The following is a 20,866-nucleotide window of genomic DNA, read 5'->3' on the forward strand; positions in this document are numbered from 1 at the left end:
ACCCAAAGCTAAGCACTTCTCCCATTGCAAGAAAGATCAATCTAGTAGGCCAAACCAAACTGATAATTCAAAGAGACTTGCAAAGATAACCAATCATACATAAAAGAATTCAGAGAAGATTCAAATATTGTTCATAGATAATCTTGATCATAAACCCACAATTCATCGGTCTCGACAAACACGCCGCAAAAGAAGATTACATCGAATAGATCTCCAAGAGAATTGAGGAGAACTTTGTATTGAGATCCAAAGAGAGAGAAGAAGCCATCTAGCTAATAACTATGGACCCGAAGGTCTGAGGTAAACTACTCACACATCATCAAAGAGGCTATGGTGTTGATGTAGAAGCCCTTCGTGATCAATGCCCCCTCCGGCAGGACGCCGAAAAAGGCCCCAAGATGGTATCTCATGGGTACAAAAGGTTGCGGCGGTGGAATTAGGTTTCCGTGGATGCTTCTGATGGTTTGGGGGTACGTAGGTATATATAGGAGGAAGAAGTAGGTCGGTGGAGCCACGAGGGGCCCACGAGGGTGGAGGGCGCGCCCCCTACCTCGTGGCCTCCTCGTCCGTTGCTTGACATCCACTCCAAGTCCTTTGGATCACGTTTGTTCCAAAAATCACATTCCTGAAGGTTTCATTTCGTTTGGACTTCGTTTGATATTCTTTTTCTGCAAAACACTGAAATAGGCACACAAAAACAGCAATTTGGGTTGGGCCTCCGGTTAATAGGTTAGTCCCCAAAATAATATAAAAGTGTATAAATAAGCCCATTAAACATCTAAAACAGAATATATAATAGCATGGAACAATCAAAAATTATAGATACGTTGGAGACGTATCACCTCCCAACAAGCGCTATTGTTTAACGCCCCTAGCTAGGCATGATGATTTAAATGATGCTCACATAAAAGATAAGAATTGAAACATAAAGAGAGCATCATTAAGCATATGACTAGCACATTTAAGTCTAACCCATTTCCTATGCCTAGGGACTTTCTGAGCAAACAACTTATGGGAACAAGAATCAACTTGCATAGGAAGGTAAACCAAGCATAACTTCAAGATTTTCAACACATAGAGGGGAAACTTGATATTATTGCAACTCCTACAAGCATATATTCCTCCCTCATAATAATTTTCAGTAGCATCATGAATGAATTCAACCATATAACCAGCACATAAAGCATTCTTTTCATGATCTACTTGCATAGAAATTTTACTACTCTCCACATAAGCAAATTTCTTTTCATGAATAATAGTGGGAGCAAACTCAACAAAATAATTATCATGTGAGGCATAATCCAATTGAAAACTAAAATCATGATGACAAGTTCCATGGTTATCATTATTCTTAATAGCATACAAGTCATCACAATAATCATCATAGATAGCAACTTTATTCTCATAATCAATTGGAACCTCTTCCGAAATAGTGGATTCATCACTAAATAAAGTCATGACCTCTTCAAATCCACTTCCATCAATATAATCATCATAAATAGGAGGCATGCTTTCATCATAATAAATTTGCTCTTCAAAACTTGGGGGACAAAAAATATCATCTTCATCAAACCTAGCTTCCCCAAGCTTGTGGCTTTGCATATCATTAGCATCATGGGTATTCAAAGAATTCATACTAACAACATTGCAATCATGCTCATCATCCAAGGATTTAGTGCCAAAAATTTTAATACATTCTTCTTCTAACACTTTGGCACAATTATCGGAACCCTTATTTTCACGAAAGACATTAAAAAAGATGAAGCATATGAGCCACCCTTAATTCCATTTTTTGTAGTTTTATTTTATAGACTAAACTAGTGATAAAACAAGAAACTAAAAGATTTCGATTGCAAGATCTAAAGATATACCTTCAAGCACTCACCTCCCTGGCAACGGCGCTAGAAAAGAGCTTCATGTCTACTACACAACCTTCTTCTTGTAGACGTTGTTGGGCCTCCAAGTGCAGAGGATTGTAGGACAGTAGCAAATTTCCCTCAAGTGGATGACCTAAGGTTTATCAATCCGTGAGAGGTGTAGGATGAAGATGGTCTCTCTCAAACAACCCTGCAACCAAATAACAAAGAGTCTCTTGTGTCCCCAACACACCCAATACAATGGTAAATAGTATATGTGCACTAGTTCGGCGAAGAGATGGTGATACAAGTGCAATATGGATAGTAGATATAGGTTTTTGTAATCTGAAAATATAAAAACAGCAAGGTAACTAATAATAAAAGTGAGCACGAACGGTATTGCAATGTGTAGAAACAAGGCCTAGGGTTCATACTTTCACTAGTGCAAGTTCTCTCAACAATAATAACATAATTGGATCATATAACTATCCCTCAACATGCAACAAAGAGTCACTCCAAAGTCACTAATAGCGGAGAACAAACGAAGAGATTATGGTAGGGTACGAAACCACCTCAAAGTTATCCTTTCTGATCGATCTATTATAGAGTTCGTACTAGAATAACACCTTAAGACACAAATCAACCAAAACCCTAATGTCACCTAGATACTCCAATGTCACCTCAAGTATCCGTGGGTATGATTATACGATATGCATCACACAATCTCAGATTCATCTATTCAAACCAACACAAAGTACTTCAAAGAGTGCCCCAAAGTTTCTACCGGAGAGTCAAGACGAAAACATGTGCCAACCCCTATGCATAAGTTCACAATGTTACGGAACTCGCAAGTTGATCACCAAAACATACATCAAGAAGATCACGTGATATCCCATTGTCACCACAGATAAGCACATGCAAGACATACATCAAGTGTTCTCAAATCCTTAAAGACTCAATCCGATAAGATAACTTCAAAGGGAAAACTCAATCCATTACAAGAGAGTAGAGGGGGAGAAACATCATAAGATCCAACTATAATAGCAAAGCTCGCGATACATCAAGATCGTACCACCTCAAGAACACGAGAGAGAGAGAGATCAAACACATAGCTACTGGTACATACCCTTAGCCCCGAGGGTGAACTACTCCCTCCTCGTCATGGAGAGCGCCGGGATGATGAAGATGGCCACCGGTGAGGGATTCCCCCCTCCGGCAGGGTGCCGGAATGGGTCTAGATTGGTTTTCGGTGGCTACAGAGGCTTGCGGCGGCGGAACTCCCGATCTAGGTTATGTTCTGGGGGTTTCTATATATATATGAGCTTTTGGCGTCGGGAACAAGTCAGGGGGATCTCCGGGCAGTCCACGAGGTAGGGAGGCGCGTCCAGGGGGTGGGCGCGCCCCCCACCCTCGTGGGCAGCCCGGGATTCTTCTGGCCCAACTCTTTTACTCCATGGCCTTCTTCTGGTCGAAAAATAAGTTCCGTGAAGTTTCAGGTCAATTGGACTGCGTTTGGTTTTCCTTTTCTGCGATACTCAAAACAAGGAAAAAACAAAAACTGACACTGGGCTCTAGGTTAATAGGTTAGTCCCAAAAATCATATAAAATAGCATATAAATGCATATAAAACATCCTAGAAGGATAATATAATAGCATGAATACTTCATAAATTATAGATACGTTGGAGACGTATCATCCTCCATAGCAAGCTCCATCACCTCTGGTTGTCTTTCCCATGAGCTCCAAGCTCTGCCATGACCGCAATCATCGAAGTCCTTGCTCCGGCGACCATATGGTCTGAAGCCCACCTCCCTGGACGTGGTAGAGCAAGGGCTATCACATTGTTCCGTCGGCCGGCCTCTTGCAGCCTCCCGGCGTGCCTCCGCTGTGGCATTTGGTCGCCCCCGGCAACCGTTGGCCTAATCCACACTTATAGTTAATTAAAAGGACTAATTAAAACAAAATATTTCTTGAAAATATTGATAATCCAATGACATGTGGGCCCGGTATCTAGATTAAACGGTCCTATTCCGTTTTCTTTTTTTTGTTTTTTCTAGATTGGCCCCACATGTAAGGTCCAAAGAAACCACCGTGTCAGGGATATCTCCAGGTCCAACGAAAGCCCCGCGTCGCCAGCCCCTGGCGACACGGGGGGCGATCTACCACGCCGGCCCTAGGCCTCCGCTCCTCTTTCCCTCCTCCTGCCGCCGCCCGAGGCCAGGCCGGCGTTCCCTGGCCAGTGACAGCAGCGGCGGGGCCCTCCCCCTCGCGCGATGGTGGCAATCTCCTGTCGGCGGTGGCGGCTCATGGATTGGCGGTGCACCGGCGGCAAGGAGCAGCGGGCACCCGGCGGCGAGTGTGACGGCAACGACAGCGCATGCGCGTTCTCCCCGCGGCCGAGGAGCACCTGTGGCGGTGGCCCAGATCGCGGGCCTCGTCCGCGGGCCGCCAGATCTGGAGGGCGTCTACAGGCGGGCATGGTGGGCCTGACGGCGCCGGCTTAGGCACCGCGGTGGTGCTGTGGCCGGTCAGGCGGCGACGGCCTGGATCCATCGTCCAGTCCCCGGCAGAGATGGCGGTGATCCATGCATGAGATGCTTGATGGAGGTCCTTTGAACAGATCCGAGTGAAAACTTGCTTTCGGCTTACTGCCAAAGCCGGCGGTGGCGGCACTATTTTGCGACATTCCCTTCTTGAAGGCATTGCCGAGGAGAGTTTCAAGGTCACTGTCTGCTACCTCCGGGGGAAACCCTAGATCAGTTGATCGGAAGATGGCGGTGTTCTTATGTCGTTCCCCCCTTGGGGGCGTCGTTCTTGGAGGTGTGCACGGGCTCGAGGGACCAATGGACCGCATCTTAGGTGGAGCGGTGCTTCATCCTACACATTGATGGCGACGGATCTCGACGGCGTGGCACAGTGCAGATTCGGCGTCTAATGTGCGAGGATGGACTCGCGCAGGAGGACGACGTGTCTGGCGTCATGGTGGTGTCGATGGCAGAGAGACCTGGCACCGATGCAACAGTACAGCTCTGAAGATGGGTTGGTGGCAGGTGGCTGCGGAGGCCTCATACCCGGCAGGCGTCCGGGTTGAAGAGTGCGCCGGACTGGTGGGTGCCCCATACCCGGCAGGCGTCCTGGTTGGGACCTCAGGTCATAGATGTTAGGTTTGGCTGCGAGGTTCGTTTGGTATTAGGCCCAGACTATCAGCATCCCTACATCAACTGGATAGGAGTAGCGGCAGATGTTGCCTAGACGGTGGCTTTAGTCTTACTGTTGTATGACTTTACAAGGTCTTGTGAGAATAATTAATAAAGTGGCCGCATGCATCGCCCAGATGCAGAGGCCGGGGGTCATCCTCCTTTTCTAAAAAAATGTAAGTGTGTGTGAGAGAGGGGGTGAGATAAAGGCTTTTTTGTTTTATTTGTTGATAGTGGGTCCCACTAGTAAGTGACACATGCACACAGGGGCAAAAATGTCAATGAAATGGATAGATAATGGTCAAATGGCTTTGAGTGGACGGAGACGGCACGGAAGGGTATTTCTACAAGTGCAACTAACGGCAGAGGGGCAAATTTGAGCATGCTTCGAAATTAGGGCAAATCTAAGTAGTGGGTTTGAGTTGGGGACACAAATGGCAAAGACCCATTAAAGAACTCAACTACGATTTCAAACATGCCGGTGAAAAGAGGTTATTTGATATTAGTTCTCTAGATGAATGGAGGACACAAGCTTATGAAAATCCAAGTTATTTAGATAAAAGGTTAAAAGATGGCATGCCAAAAGAATCCGAAAATGGGGATTTAAAGTAGGTGATCAAGTTTTATTGTACAACTCTTGTTTCAGATTTTTTGCAGGAAAACTTCTCTCTAAATGGGAAGGGCCATACATCGTCGAAGAAGTTTATCGCTCCAGAGCTATCAAGATCAACAATGCCGAAGGCACTAATCCGAGAGTGGTTAATGGGCAAAGAATTAAACATTATATCTCACGTACTCACATTAATATTGAGACTAATATTATTCAAACAATGACACCTGAGGAACACATAAAAGAGACCTTCGGGAACGCTCGAGAACCCTGAAAAGGAGTAGGTATGTGATATGGTAAGCAAACTGACTCCAAATGTTCCATAAAAGTTTTTCTTGTTCATTTCAGAATATATAAAAAAATAGGAAAATAATAAACAATCAAGAAGGTGCATGAGGGAGCGACGAGCTCAGGGGGCGTGCCCTACCCCCCAAGGCACACCGTGTGAGCTCGTGACTCCCCTGTGGAATTTTTCGACTCCGTTTTCTTTCAGATTACTTGTCCTGCCCAGGGAAAATTCATTATATATACTCCTCACTGTTTTGACCACCGCAACGCAACTTTTTCCCTCTGTTCTTGTTTTGGGCTAATTTTTTGATAGTACTTGGTTGTCAAAGCTCCTCATGGCTCCCCGAAGGCTTCGTACCAAGCACCGGATCGTGCGTCCTTCTATTATTTCACACGTGCATATGAGTTTTCCACTGAATCGCATATTCCAGGATCATAACTGTTATAGCATAAATATAAACTCTTAATTATGGATATTTAAATATAATAATACAAATATTATGGCCTCTAGGGCATATTTCCAATAGTACCGGCCCAGTATCGCTCTACCACCAGAAAACTTTTTGTTGTAAAGCAGTAGTAGGGCGGTGATGGCCCAGTAGTTATCGGATGGCTCCGGCGAACCGATACTACCGGTTACTGGAAGCGGCTGTACAACCCCGGCATTAGCCACCACCAACACATGGATCAGGCGGTTGCACTGGCGCAAGCACCACCCCAACCACTACTATGGGGGTGACACCCTTCTGTTATGAGGTGGTTATTGGGCGGTGGTCGACTGGTCGTTTTCGGGCGACTCTGGCCTACCGGTACTACCGGTGCTTCCACCGCTTTGTACCGCTTGGTGCATTTCTGCATGGTATCTCGTGAATCCTGGTTGTACCGGTGCCTTGAGCGGTTGTACCGCTATAGTGTAAAAACTGTTGTAACGGTTCGATTTGGTAGATACTATATAAGTAGGTGGTTCTTCCACTTACCTTCTTACCTCTTGCCTCACCCTCTCCTCCATTAATGCCCTTCAAGCTTTCTTGCCCGATCTCTCTCTTTCTAGCCACTCAAACTTGTTGATTTGCTAGGGATAGAAGGAGGAGACCTAGATCTACACTTACACCAAAGGAAATTCGATTCCCCCATACTTTCTTGTGTGGATTTTGTTAGTCTTGGGTGTTTGGGCACCCTAGAAGGAAGAGGTCACCTCAGAGTCACAATCCATTGTGGTGAAGCTTTGTGGTGGTGTTGGGTGCCTCCAATTAAGTCTTGAAGAGAGCCCAAACCTTGTTTGTCAAGGTTTGGTTGCCGCCTTCAAGGGCACCACTAGTGGAATCACAGCATCTTGCATTGTGTGAGGGCGTGAGGAGAATATGGCGGCCCTAGTGGCTTATTGGGGAGCATTGTGCATCCACACCACTCCAACGGAGACGTGCTTCCCCCTAAAACAAAGAAACTTTGGTAACACATCCTTGTCTCCATCGACTCCACTTGCGATTATCTCTTACCTTTACTTTGTGAAAGCTTATATTGTGTTGTATCTTGTGCTTGCTTGTGTTATTGTTGTTAAGCTCATCATATAGGTTGTCCACCTAGTTGCATATCTAAACAACCTATTTGTTACTAACCCTAATTTGTTAAAAAGATCTTAAAATTGGTAGTTACCTATTCGCCCCCTCCCTCCAGTCAACCATATCGATCCTTTCAAAGTTAAAACCAAATAATGCACACCATTCCCTCTTGTAGATTATTCATTAGACATGGTCAGTGAATTAAGTAATAGATTGAAGAGCATGCACATTTATAAATCATGCGGCAACGAACCAAAACAGATAAATCCATATATAATATAATCATAAAGTGAAAATCCATTATACTGCAACAAAACACATCGAATATTACATCAGATTGATCACAGTCATGTTAGGTAGTTCATGTGATATCTGTATTGAAGAGCGGGAGATAGTAAGATGCCACATAGCTAGTTTTATGGATCCATAGTCCAAGGATGACTACTAACACGTGGTCACTGGAGAAGCAATGTTGATGAAGGAGACATCGATGATGATCTTCCCATCCAACAAAGTACCAGAATAGGGTTCCAGATTGGATCGCCTTGGATCACGTCAAAGCGGCGGCAAAAACAAAATGCATGTGTTATTTTCTAAGTTATTAGGTGAAATATAAGGCCAGTGGGACAAAGATGCGGCAAAGGGATGCTTTATGAGCCCCACAGGCCATGTTGGCACCCCCAGGCCTAGGGCGTTCGCGTGGGAGGGGTGAGAGTGGTAGGTGCCCCCTTACTCCGAGAGTTCTTCTGGCCCAAACCTCATTCTGTTGCAAAACTGAACATAGTTTTTCTATTTTATTTTTGGCATCCCAAAATACTTGTCTGCTGTAGAAAGAGCAATAAAAACAACAGTTGTCAATTGCCACTGAATTAATATGTCAGTTCAGAAAATATGATAAAACATGGGAAAACTATGTATACATGATATGAACATAACAAAACTTATAGATTCATTGAAGACGTACCAACCCCCACCCTATGGGATTGAACCTGCTTGCTTCAGGGACTCCATAAATTTTCAACTGGATATAGAAGAAATTTCCTTCAAACTCCCCAGCCATGAGTTTTGGGAAATCCACCATCCCTACTTTGGTTGCAAGATTACTCGTTAGATACATGTACGTTGAAGGTAGATTGTGAATCTGAATCTAAACCAAAAAAAATTGGGCTCGATCATGGATGCCTTCCTGTAGCCATCATATAGTTTAACCAATATAGCTTTTCCCCTAAAGGACCAAGGCCATCCTCCAATAACTTTCTCCAAGTCATCGAGACAAATGGACTGCACGATGTAGAGATTTCCGTCGAGTACATGAAACTTAACATCCTTAGCAAGATCTCAGGCATGTCACATGTTTTTGAAGAACCACAATTGGCTATATATATTCACATTGTTCGTATGAACCTTAGCCGCCGCAAGCTAGTGTGGCATGCATCGGAAGTGGCTCTTCTCCCTCGAAGACAACATCGTTAGTGTCATCCTCTTTGAGTGGCTTTTCGTGAGAAATTCTAGATCACGATCTCCTTGGAAAGATCATAAAGCACATTAACCACCAACCTATATTGCTTCGAAATAATCATTAAACTGAGAGGAGGTTGGCGAGCGTGGCGTTGCACAACCGAGGGTGGGTAGCGTTTCAAGGATAGTTGGAAACCCTATTAGATTTGTCTTGACAGTCTTTGTTCGCCTAAATATTGTAGTATGTTAGCTCGTGATTTACTTGCCCATATTGATCTGATTGTCTAAATAAATGTTTATCAAATCATGTATGTGATATACCTTATAGTTTGATTAGAAATTTGGTACGTAAATTAAGGTAAAATTGGTGCAAAAGGTAAGTAAATTAATATGATTCAGTGGTGTACCGGAAAGGTACGGTCAAATACGACACGGTGCAAAAAAAGAATGGATGAAAAAAAAATCAGTGGAGGGACCTGGTGGAAGAGGGTGCCGGTTGATGAAAAGTTGTGCCTGGTAGGAAAGGAACGCTACTTATTTTTAAGAGAATACAGAGATAAAATCAATTTAATCATGCGTGTTATTCTAAACTCCAACCGTGCACACTTAATTCATCTCAAAATGTACAAATCGCTTTAAAAAGTTAGGCCTTGCGGTTTTGAGCAAATTTCAATCGGAGGATCTGCTATCAGCCATGTCCCAGTGTACTGGGCACTGGCCCTGTGGTGGGCTCAAAAAAGAAAAACTGGCCATACCGTGGCGAAGGTGGTTCCCACGCCCGTGGTCGATCCTGCACGTGAGTGGGTCGGTGACACTGTGAGCGAGCGACGCACACAGAGTAGGCTACGCTGCGCCGATTGCACCCTCAATCCACTGCCCTCTCCCCCGCCCGAGAGAGTATCTGTTGATACGGAAGGCTAGGTGCTCCCATGACATGAGATGACGCGATCCGTTGGATTTGAAATTCAAAGGTTAGAGGATAGGCTACTGAAACTTTTCAGAAAAGATCTCTAGAAATCTCATATTCAGGAAAAAGTCCAGGACCTCATCCCGTGGCCCTTTGGGATTTCTGATCCAATGACCCACGTCGTCTCGTATTATGGGAGCACGTGACCTTCGGTATCACCTCATACTTTCTACCCCCTGCCCTTTGTTTGCACATGGCCTCTGTGCGAGTCACCTCACGACTCCCATGAGCTGGGTGTGCCTCCATTTGGGCACCTGTCCTCTCTCCCCTTTAGCGCCACGGACAGCAAATTCGACCCCTCAAACGGTCGTGGACGTCACGTTCTAAATTAGCCCCTTTGCATCCGGATACCTTATACTAAAAACCTTAGACCCATACAAAAGAGTGCAAACGAAAAAATTTCACATACTACGTAGATCAAGTAACCTATACTACCCTAATCCTCGTTGGAGATGTCCACTATCTCTGTGCCTGGCTCCGGGTACATGGGCGGCAACCGCAGCTCCGGCTGCTCCGTGTCGGTCTCTGCCTTCATCTCCGCTTCAACCTCATAGAAGAGTGTCTTGGTCGCCGCCCGTTCCTGCAGGATGAACTGCTGGTTAGCCTCCACATAGGGCTTATCCTGGATGGACTTCGGGATGGCCTGCAGCTCCGCCATCTCCGCGTCCTCCATGTTGAAGCCCAGGGCCGACACCAGCTCCTCCTTCGGCTGTTCTGCCTCCTCTAGATCTGCCACCACCATCGGAGCCGGCTGCTGCTCCTTCTCCTCCTCGGGCTGCTCCTCCTCCTCCTGCTCCGGTGAGTCCAGAGGCAAGCCGGTAGCGATGCGGGCGGCGCGTGTCGCCCGGATCTCCTGCTCAATCTGGAATCGGCGCTCCGGCTTGAGCATAGCATAGGTGGTCCTTGCGGGAGAGAGGTGGTGGATGGGCTTGGGCTGGCGGCGTGGAAAGGGAGGGGGTGGATGTGGCTAGGGTTGGGGGACGTACGCTGGCCAATTTAAATAGCCGGATTTAGCCTCGGGCGCGAGCCGGAGCGCCGCCACGCGACGTTCACACATTCCACTGGAGGAGATGTCTGTCGAACCGCTGAATTTCAAGGCGATTCTGCGTGGGACTCCATCGTCAGTTCGATATGGCGGACGCGTCCTGACACGCTCGGACGCCCATATACTTGTCCTCGATTTGAGCTGAATATGAGGGGTATCAGTCACCCCGGACGTTTGAGGCATGTTTACAAAGCCCGTGTAGGTCTTTTTTTTTTCGGTCAGCAACCGACTGGGCCATCCGTCCGGGTGTTTGAGGCGGCTTTGAGACGCGCGACTGTAGATGCTCTTAGCTAGCGCGCATACGTAGCGAATGTATATCCGGATCCGGGCATGCATCCGGCGGCTAGAGGATACGACGCGCTTGTCCTCCACGAAATAGGTGAAGAAAAGGTTAGCCGGGATTGGCCTGGCTCCGCCGCAGCTGCTGCGGGCCGAAAGGGTGGACGTGCTCACGCGAAACAAGAAAAAAGGAGGACGTGGGCAGCGGGAGGAAACGGCACTGCCCGGCGCACCATCGCCACCGCCACCGCTTGTTGCGTGGCCCATTGCGGAACTGGGGGGACACACAGACAAACCCATCGCCCTCGGCTAGCGACGCCTTGCGCCGACACGTCCCCTCGTGTTCGATTTCGATCTCAGTCGCCGCTCACGGTCGGTCACAGGGCGAGGCAAGCTGCGCCGTCGTCGTACGCACTCCTGTCCGGAGATATCCCTTTGCTCCGATGCGTCGCCCCCTCTTTACACCTGCTCCCGGGCGGAGCTAGCAGTTTATAGTCTGGGCACACCGTAGGCTGACATACTACTTCGCTTTGTTCTACCAAGAACGACAAGAAACATACATTTGGATAAGAGTCATGTGAATGACGGACATGTAAACAAACGCCAACAAAGTAAGTAACTCGCAAAAAACTAGCCAGATGACCAAAGAAAAGTACATGTAAATAAATTCTAGATACGATAACAAAATAACTCGCAAAAAAATAGCCATGTTGTCAAAGGAAAAGTACATGTAAACAAACTTGAGATACAGTAACAAAATAACTTGCAAGAATAATTTTTAAAAAACTTGCAAGAAACTAGCCATGTAGCCAAAGGAAAAGTACATGTAAACAAACCCGAGATACAGTAACAAAATAACTCGCAAAAAAACTAGCCGGACAAGCAAAATTTGGACGACTCGGACGGAAGTTCAATCACCAATGTTCAACCACACCCCCATTGCATCCCCCATAGAAAATGTACAAGTTTTTTTTTTAGAGAATGTACAAGTTACAAAAAATAGATTGGTAAATTATATATTTTTGGACTGAAATATAAACTCGCCGGTGACAATGAAGTAATCCATTCCAAATACAAACAAGACCTACATAAAGTCCTTCCTGAAACTTCATGACATGAAACTGATTGACAATATCATCATTAAAAATCTTTTAAACTCCCGTTTGATGTACCAAAACATCAAAGTACTGAACCCTGCATTTTCATCTGCCTAATTTACACTACTTTTATAGGATCGTTGCCTGATTTAGATGATCTTCACCATTTATGCAGTCTCGTTAAACGCATCTCTTCTTTTGTGAGAAACACTCTCCCTTGCCGGAGTGACCTTTCGGGGTTCTCGACCGCCTCCCACGCACGCGCGTGTCCTTGTGGGCCCCAACACAACCTTCCCCTTTCTTCCTTATTTCCTTCATCCTGAACGGTGCGAGGTATTATTCCCACTTTTTCCATCGTCATAACCTAGATCTCCAACCACCTTTGTTGCAATCCACCGTCGTCCAGCACTTTGGTCTCTTCCGCGTCGGGTGCCAAGAGCCGTTGCAAGCTCGATCACGCGCCACGAAGCAAGTGTCCGACTGATAACAAGCTATGCAACATCAACCACCGGTGACCTGCTGCAAGAGCCCACCGCGACATCGCCTATGTTGTGAACCGCCGTAACATCCCATATGTCGCGAGCCCATGTTGTGGAGGGCACCATCATTCTATGAAATGGTGTTGCGGAGGCAAATTGGTTGACAAAGGGTATGTTGTGGTAGCAACATGACTCGTGTTTGCAAAGGTTTTGGTTGCAAACCTCTGAGCGCAACATGGCTCATGTTGCGAACCCCCATCAGTTGGACGACGTGACCAGGACGGTGTGTCACGATGGATCTAAAGACTCTGGAGGCGCCTGATCTGACCGGCGCGTCAGCCAACCAACGCGTAGTAGTCGCCTTTTTTAGGTTGACTTAACGAAAGCAATTGGACACCATCTTTCAGAAGAATTGGATGACTAATTTATGTGATATCCCGTTACAAAAAATATGCAAAATCGTCATGCAGTCGTGATGGCCTCCGAGACCGAATTCCTTCTATGTCAAATGGTTGATCTTTCACAACCTTCTGGATGGTTCCCTGAACCGGGTTTACTCTAGGTTCCCTTTTCTAGTTTTCAGATTTTTTATTTATATTTTTTTCTTTGCCCCCCTTTTTCTGCTTCTTTTACTTCCCCTTTTTCATAAATTCGTACTTTTCAAAAAAAATTCAAGTCCTCAAAAATTGTTTTCTTCTAAAAGAAAATTTGGAATTTCAAAAACAAATTACGCCCTTAATTTTTTCGTAATTTATAAATTGTTAATTTTTTTCAAAAAGTGTTCCAAATCTACAAAAATTATTCAGAATTTTCAAAAGTGTTTGAACATTTCAACAAATGTTCCTATCTTCAAAATTTGTTCACACATTTAAAAACTTTTTGTTTTTAAAAAAATGTTTGTGTTTTCAAATTAAGTTTGGAATTTCAGAAAATGTTTCCGTTTTCAATATTTTTTCATATATCCAAAAAAATGTACGTGCTTTTGTAATTTTTTTTTAGTGTCAAAATATATTCCTGTTTTTCTTTAAAAAAATGTTCGTTTTTCATTTTTTGTTTAGAACTAGCACATATGCCCGTGCGTTGTACCGGGAGATAAAATAGTATGCATTTAAAGTCAGTCAGAATTATATGTGTAAGCAAAACACTGTGTGCCCACGAAAAAAAACATTTAGCTTCTCGGTTTCGCCGCTTGTGATTGAGGGCATTTAAGAGTTTTGTTACGTCATCGTATCCAGAGAAGGTCCATGAGTTATTCGATCTACTCTTTCTTTCAATCCTTTCAATTGAGGGGATTTTACGGTATGAAGTTTCCGAATATTCTAGGAAACATGAACAATTTGTTAAATCTTGAATAGTTTTTAAAAAATTACGTACACTTTCAAAAAAATGCAAACAAAATATGAAAGGAAACATCTTTTAAAATTCACAAACATTTTTTGAAAACACCAACTGTTCTATAAAAACATGAACATTATTTGAATTTGTGAACTTTTTTTGAAACGGGAACATATGTTGAAAACTCATAAGTTTTTAGAAAATGTGTATTTTATATACGAACATTATTTTTAATTTTGAAAATTTCACTAACACAAGAATATTTTTAGAATTTGGAGCACTTTTTGAAATGCCATTTTATTTTTAGAAATCTCAAACAATTTTGAAAAACAATAGTTTTTTTGAAAAAATGGGAAACTTTTTACAAGTTCCGAATATTTTTCAAAAGAGCAACAAAAATTTGGAATTATGAACATTTTCCAAAATTTATTTTTTCTAATTCTGAACGTTTTTTGAGAATATTTAATTTACAAAATAATTTCTAAAAGAAAAATAAACTTGGAAGTGAAAAAAGAGATAGGGAAAGGAGAATAAAAATAGAAGTAAAACACAGAAAAAAAGAAAAACGGGCCAGCGCATTATTGGTTGTCCTGTGCGAAACTCTGTCTATTTGTCGCCTTGTGCCGAAAATAGAATTTTCCCAGCTGGGTCACAGCGTGCGACCCATGTACGAAAATTCTTTTTCTAGCAGACGAACGCATAAGAATTTAGTACCACCTCAAATAAAAAAATTGTTCACATTTTTAAAAAATATTTGTTTTTTTTAATATTGTGTTTTCAAATGAAGTTCGGAATTTCAGAAATGTTTTCCCATTTCCAATATTTTTCATATATCCAAAAAATGTCCATGCTTTTGAATTTTTTTCTGAGTTTCAAAATATATTCCTATTTTTCTAAAAAAACAATGTTCGTGTTTTCATGTTTTGTTTAGAATTTCAAAAAAACCTCCCCTTTTTGAAAAAAAAACAAAGATTCAGAAATGATCCTGTTCGAAAAAATGTTCTTTAAAAATGCAAAGTTGCAAAAACAAAATGTTCCCATTTTCTAAAAAAAATGTTCGAGGTTTTAAAAGAATTATTGACAATTTTGAAAAATGTTTGCATTTTGAACTTTCAAAAAATGTCTCAAATTTGTCACTAATGATACTCCTTAAACATTTTGCGCTGCTTATTAATTACCAAACCTCATCAACTCAAGTTGGTAGTCACGTGCGCTCGCTAGCAGGAGGTCCCGTGTTTGATCCCTTGTGCGCACTCTTATTTTTTGGGAGTTTTCGCTGTGCAAACTGCAAATGGACCGGCCTAGTCGAGGGGACACCCTTTGGGAAGCAGAGCTAGCTGCCGCAGCGAGCGAGATATACGACCTCCCCTCCGAGACCTCCTATACCCACGACCTATGTGGTGGAAAGTGAGGAAATGTGTAGGGCAAATGCGCCTGGGCGGGCCTGTTAGCAGCTCCTTCATTATCTAGTTGGCCCGAAGCGGGTGCTTCCCTGGGAAAAATGCTTGGTCATCCCTCGGAGGGCAATGAAGCTTTATCTCTCACCTTGGATCTTCATCAAGCATCAATTCATGGCCTCATACTGTCTATAAATCATCACCAACATTAACAGACCTGCCTCAAGTCATTACGCCACTATCCTTTGCGAGATCGATCACCGTCATCGCTCTTTCTAGGAGGTGTCTTTTGGCCTTTAAAGACGAGATAACAATGGAGAGGTTCATGCTCTCGCAAAATCTTCTTACCTATCTGGCGCCATGTTTGGTCAGCGGCTTCACTTGACATTATTTGTATTCTTATAGTTTTTATTGATTAATAAAGCCCGATGGTTCTTCAAAGAAAAAGGAAAATCCTTCGTTAGTATACAAGTACGTATTAAACTAAAATAGAACTAATACTGTTCATATCAACTAGGACATCTTCAAAAAAGACCCACAAAGCTTCCGTATTTGTTCGGATTATGGTGTTCAGGCCACTTTTATCAATTTTTGTTATCCAATGGAGACTCCTATCGATACGCGTAGCGGTCCGGGCGTCCGTTTCCTTGCAAACTGAAAGTTACTTGGGGAGCTATGTCGGAGTCCAAACATCCACTTGACCAAAAATAAAGCAACCCCCTCTTTTATCCCTCTTCATTTGCATGGTCCCCCTCTCCTCTCTCTCCTTCCAACTGGACACTACACACAATACCTAACCAAAAGCAACGACATCCATGGCCGCTCTCTCCTCTCTCTCCTCCCAACCAGACAAATGAGGATTAATTTATGAATAAGCGTCGGATGGCTGCCTTCCGCGTCGTGTTCACAGACTACGTCCAGACAAGAAAAAGGACATTCCCGGTGTCCGTTTAGTGGCTAGCATTGGAGACGCCTTTAGTGCACAAAAATAAGAAGTTGAGGTATATATGTTATAGATTTGAAAAATGTTTTGTGAACTTAAAAAGAGATTGTGGATTAAAAAAAAATCATGAATTCAAAAACAGTTCACGGTTTTTAAAAAAAGTTAATGGAAAAACACAAATTTGAAAAATGTTCATGATTTCAAAAAATTCACAAATTTAAGTTTTTTGTGAATTTGAAAAATATTCGTGATTTTGACTTTTTTTGTCATTTAAAAAATGTTGGTTGGCAAATGTAAAGATCCTCATGATTTAAAAAAATCATGAATACCAAAATTGTTTAAGAATTAAAAAATGGTCGTGATTTCAAAAGTTTTCACAAATTAAAAAATGATCACGAATTTGAAAAAAAATTCAGAATATCAATGAATGTTTGTGGTTTAAAAAATTGCGTGTGAATTCAAAAAATTCATGATTTCAAAATATCCATGAACAAAAAATGTTCAAGAATTCAAAAAGCATTCATGAATTTGAAAAAATTTATGAGTTCCAAAAATATTCATGAATTTTAAAAATAATTTCACTGATTCTAAAAATATTTGCAAATTTTTAAAAATGGCAATTTTTTTGTGAATTTAAAAATATGGGATGCATTTTAAGTAAGAAAGTTAAAAGGAATGAGGAAAAGAATAAGAAAAGGGGGAAAGCCAGAAGAAACCAGTAAAAAATGTTTAGAAAGAAACACAGAAAAGATAAAAAGACAGAGAGGGTTGGCGAAGGTGTAGAGCTGCGCTGTGAGCTTGCGTGATGCCTGCGGCTAATGAATAAGGCCCAAGCACCAAAGGAACGGCTTGGATGGCTCAAATACGCAATGGATCGTCTTTGTCCACTTAGGTTGTCGTTTTTGCCCGTTTCACGATTACCACTGCCCTATGAGCTCACATAGTGTTGGTATACGTGGTGGCACCGAGCCCGGTCACATGCCAATAGTGCAAGTACGGTAAATTCGCCTATGTCTCTCCTCATAGTCTACTGTCGACACAACTATGAGAAGGGCACACACCTTGCCATCCTCATACTCTACCTTCGAAACAACCATGAGAAGGGCACACACCTTGCCATCGTGCGTGCAATAGACATAAACAATGAGAGACCCGTAAATAAAATGGAGGGCATGCACACACCCCAAAAGAAATTCAACATAATTCAAGTGTCATACAATATTTGACAAAAATAAATAAATAATCCAATCATGAAATACAACAAAAAAACATCAATGGTTGAGGATTTGCAATATAAGCATGAATCACCAATGCCATCACTTGAATAGAGACAAGGAGCATCAATGACTTCAGCTATCCCCTAATGATGTGAACCAGATGTTGACTTGATGTCAGTGGTGAACCAGTTATTGAATGCTTCAATTGTATAGAAAGTAGTAAAGTACTAGTAGAGCCTCAAGACAGGAGCTCGCCCATGACAACGAGGTGGGCAGAGGCTTTAACTAGCCGAGGCTCAAGCGGGTAATGTGTCACATAGTCAAGGGGAGCGGGCAAGCGATGGCACGTCCTAGGAGGAGAATAGACATGAGGTGCAGTGCGGAAACAGACGAATACTACCAAATGGTGAGGGATGGGGATGGAGGGGCGACAACGTGGGGAGGGAAGCGCCGACGTCTTGGGAGTAGTTGGAGGAAGGTATGAATAGTTAGGCCACTCTCTCTCCCTCTCTCTCACACACACATGACAGGATGGGTGGAATATGAGGTGGGTTGTTGGGCTTAATAATAGGATAATTGTCATATGCTTCTCAAAAAGTGGGCCAAGGCCCTGCACACCCTCTAGGTCCGCCATTTGACATACTAGACATACACATGCATGCACTCTCAATCTCATAATAAATGTGTGTTCACCTAAGACGTGGGTGCTTGCCCGCGCTTATGTTGTCTGCATTGCATACTTGTCTTAGTTATGTCTGGTTGAGCAAATGCAAGGTAAAGACCACCATCTGCATAATGTTTGTTTGCCTACATGTAGGCTGGCTGCATTAGGGGAGCAATTTTTGCCTATCGTTTGATTGCATGTATTGGCTGGGCTGATGCAAGTGCCCGGTGTTTGGTTGCATACATGCAACATGATCAAGAGTTATCATCTACACATGACACACAATGTACAATGGAGTATCTTGGCGGTGTGCTGGCGATGGAGGCGTTAGTGTAGTAGGCCGCGGGCCAGGAGGCCGAGAGGAACGACGCCAGCGGCGACGCCGGGCACGGCATGGCATCCATCCGGCAAGCCTGATGATGATCAATGAGAACAAAAAGAAGCCATTTCAAATTTCGTCTAAACCATAAACCATCACATGACCACCTTAGTACAATATACTAGAAAAATACACATATAATCGTCTACTACCACTGAAATAATAAACGTACAACATGAAAGTCATGTGAAACATTGAGATGATGCTATTGGTAAAAGGGAATTTCAAACAAGCAACCATGCGCGATGAATTTGATGAAATTTGGCCAAAATATCTCAAATATGAACACAAAATCAAGCATTTAGGGTCAACAAAACTACGGACCAATCATCTAAATGGAACCACGACATCGATGTGCATCTTTTTCATGTAGACCTTATCTCAAATTGAAGCACGGTTGTGTAGATTAGAAGGGAGTGAAGGAGTTTAAGAAGTCTCCTTAAAAAAGACCACACATATGCATTCCTTATACTAGAAATATGTGGATCTACTCATCTATAACCATCAAAACAGAAAAAGTACAACACGAAAGTCGTGTGGAATGTCGAGATGAAACTACTGGTCAAAGAAAATTTCAAACGACCGACCATGCGCGATTGATTTGAAAATTTTCATGCAAAATAGCTTTAAATATGAACACACAATTGAGCATTTACAGTCGACGAAACTACGAACAAATCGTCTGAATGGAACCATAACATCGATGTGCATCTTTTTTGTGTAGACCTTATCTCAAATTAGAGCACCGACCCGGCCTACAGGAACTCACACGTAGCTACACCATGAGAGTGACTCACGTGTGCATTTTGGCATCCCTCGAGCCCGACTCGCTGAAAACAAACAAATCAAGCGTTCCCAGCAATGCAGGCCCATAGGTGCTTTAAGATTCATGCTATGCAGGGCAAACAGTGAATGCAGACAACAAAATGGGCCAAATTCTTCCCACACGGCCCTAATTGGGGGGTGTATGCAGCCTATCGAACGCGTCCCTCGAACTTTCATATGATTCCATGGAAGACTTTACCCGCCTGCTCAAATTTAGATTCCCCCTCCCCCCTTCTCAAAGCCACCATTCCTTTTATATATAAATCTCACACTCACGTCACTCGTACCACCAGTAACTCGGTCGTCGCCACCCACCTCATACATATAGATCTCACAACATTCACACCACACACCTATCACCATCTTCCTTGCCTTTGGCTAGGTCACCTCCACCACCTCCTATATATAGATCTGACATACACCCCTACCACCATCTTCCCCACACTTTGGCTAGTCCGCCGCCACCCACCTCCTGCAATAGATCTCGCACACTCATGCCGCACCTAGCACCATCTCTCTCCCACCTCTGGCAAGGGCGCCGCCACCCACCTCATGTATATAGATTTCACACACTCATGGCGCCTCCTACCACAATGTCCCCTACATCTGGCTAAGTCGCCGCATCCACCTTCTATATATAGATCTCACAAACTCATGCCGCCCCTGCCACCACCTTCCATGCTTTTGGCTAGGTCGCCACCTACCTTGGCCCCTGCCACCATCTTCCCCCCTTCCGACTAGGTTGCCGCCGCCCTTGGTGACATATCTCATACCCTTCATCCGCAACCTAATGGCGTATCCGCATCATTGCTGCCTCCTCCGACTCGACTACCAGTCTTCAATCTAACTTCTCTCTCCTCCTTTTCCTTTAGATCTCGATAAATACCCTCAACCCACCCCCATAAATGCTAACCACCCAGGCGATCCCTTCTCCCACGGCTCTACCGCCATCGCCGCTCCTACATAGACAACACGTTTGTATCACGCCCCTAAGCCACACCTAGCTTGAGCGTCGCCGCACAAGTATGTCGACACAAACTGGGCGGCTGCAAAATTCGCATGGATTCCAAGGAAAAGTAAGACAGTTGTGCTCTAAAATGATTTTCATCCATCCATTTTTCCGGGGGATTAGATGATTAGCCCCAGACTTGTCTCAATGGCAAGTGGCCCCGGCCCCACCCGTCAATCTCAACCCGGGAGGGGGGGATGATCAAAGTGAAAAGTAAAGTGTGGGTTCTGATCTAATATCTCCCATTTTTCGTTCTTCTAAA

Source organism: Triticum aestivum, chromosome 3D (genome assembly GCF_018294505.1).
Source record: "Triticum aestivum cultivar Chinese Spring chromosome 3D, IWGSC CS RefSeq v2.1, whole genome shotgun sequence".
In the NCBI taxonomy this organism is placed as follows: domain Eukaryota; kingdom Viridiplantae; phylum Streptophyta; class Magnoliopsida; order Poales; family Poaceae; genus Triticum; species Triticum aestivum.